This window comes from Vulpes lagopus, chromosome 8 (genome assembly GCF_018345385.1).
Source record: "Vulpes lagopus strain Blue_001 chromosome 8, ASM1834538v1, whole genome shotgun sequence".
Classification (NCBI taxonomy): Eukaryota; Metazoa; Chordata; class Mammalia; order Carnivora; family Canidae; genus Vulpes; species Vulpes lagopus.
Window position 1 is genome coordinate 50,211,077 of NC_054831.1, and position 2,126 is coordinate 50,213,202.

Sequence of the window (2,126 nt, forward strand, 5' to 3'; positions counted from 1 at the left end):
TCCTTACATTTTATAGTCTGGGAGGTCTGGTTCTAAATCCTGGTTCTGCAGCAACAATCATTCTACATGATCTCAGACATATCATTCCATCTCTCCACCTATGCTGCATCAGCTATAAAATGAGTTTGTAGACAGGGTTGTTAGGAGAATCAAATCAAAGTAATTGGCACCTATGTCACCTTTCATAGAAATCAAGCATACTGTTTCTCAAATGGATCCTAACACTGATTCCCAAGCAAGGGTGACGTTCATTCCACCAAGACCAAAGAATGTTATAAAGTAGAAACACATAAATTAATCCGCAGAAAACTTCCATCAAGGAGGAAAAGAGGGTGATCTGACATTAAGGAGAGCTCTTTCCACCCAGAAGGGAAGTAGGAGGAGACAGGAAGAGTCTCCTGGGGTTTTGTTTTTTTGTTTTTTTGTTTTTTTAAAAAACCACACATCCTTTTTATTGTTAAGCCATAAAAAGGTATCAAAATTAAAAGCAAAAATTACAGGGTAAGACTTAACGTAACTACTAGGAACATCAAAGGAAGTGAAAGTGGGACTAGGCACAGGGCAATATGAATTAATGAACATGAGAAGGATAAGGATGGGGAGAACAGTGAGCATGTGCTGAAGAAGATACTAGGCGAGAGGATCTGGTAAAAATTTTGATCTTAGACAAGCGCCTAGGTAAAGAAATAATGGGACAAGATTTCTAAACCCCACTATGTGCTTAAGAGTCATCCTCGCCATTGGCACTGTCTCTGTCATCCTCTCTTTCCTCAGCCTCTTTTTCATCATCCTTGATCAACTGCAGGTGGTCATCCCCCCGAGCTTCATTATCATCATCATCCAGTAAGTCCCCCTCCTCAGCAGAGTCATCGGCACCCCCTTCAGACTCCATCTTCACATAGTCTCATCTTTCTTCAGGGAGCGGCTGCTCTGCTCCTCTTCTGACTTAGCATTCTTCATCTCTCCTTGTTTGCTCTGTTCTTTCTCAATTTTTTCCAGGCTTTCCAGTAGAGAATCCACTTTTTGTTTTATCTGGGTCAACTCCTTCTAAATGGTCTGAAGGTCATCTCCTTTCTACTTTCCAGACTTGGAAGAAGATCCTCGCTGTCCACTCTTAGAATTGACGCCACTTTTGCCCCTTCGTGAGGTGTTTCCTGATACACGCTGGCGTTTTGAGGGAACCACAGCGTGAGCAGTTGGAGGAGGGGGAACGCGTGCTGGGCAACGGCTGGCTCCTGACGCCCGCCCGGCTCCTCTGCCCCGGCCGGCCACCACGGCCCCCTTCAGCAGCTGGTAGGAAGACGGCGCTGGCTGGAGGGCAGAGGCTTTGACGAATACATGAAGGGAGTAGGAGTGGGAATGGCTCTGTGAAAAGTGGGTGCAGTGGCCAAACCGGATTGTATCATCTCTTCTGACGGCAAAAACGTCTCCCTAAAAACTGAGAGCACTTTGAAAATAACACAGTTTTCATGTAATCTGGGAGAGAAGTTTGAAGAAACTACAGCTGATGGCAGAAAAACTCATACTGTCTCCAACTTCACAGACGGCGCGTTGGTTCAACATCAGGAATGGGATGGGAAGGAAAGCACAATAACAAGAAAATTGGAAGATGGGAAATTAGTGGTGGAATGCATCATGAACAATGTCACCTGTACTCAGGTCTATGAAAAAGTAGAGTAAAAATTCCATCATCATTTTGGACAGGAATTAGCTGTGAGGATGAACAAGCTCAGTTCAAAGAGCAATTCTCCACACTGCTTTTTTTTCATCACTGTGTTCAATTATCTTTATCACAAACATTTTACATGCAAATATTTCAAAGTGTTGATTTAATTAGGATCATCCCTTTGGTTAGTAAATAAAATAAATGTGTTTCTGCTAAGAAAAAAAGGGGGGGGATTGGGCAGGAGTCAGCCCCAGGAGGGTCCCCACTTCCCCCAGGAGGGTCCCCACTTCTCTTTGCCCATTACCATTAAAGTGAATCTTGAGGGAAGCTGGGAGAGAAGATGAAATTCCTCGAAGCTCTCTATGTGTTTGAGAAACTACTAGCATACTGAGGTCAGGGTCCCTCCTCCTTGGGCAAAGCCTGAAAGCCTTTTGCAGAAAGCCTCATTGGGATCCAGCAT

General features: G+C 44.3%; 1 pseudogene; it reads right to left on the reverse strand.

Moving 5' to 3' along the window:
- Window positions 1–507: 507 nt before the first annotated feature.
- Window positions 508–2,126, reverse strand: LOC121497714 (annotated as a pseudogene).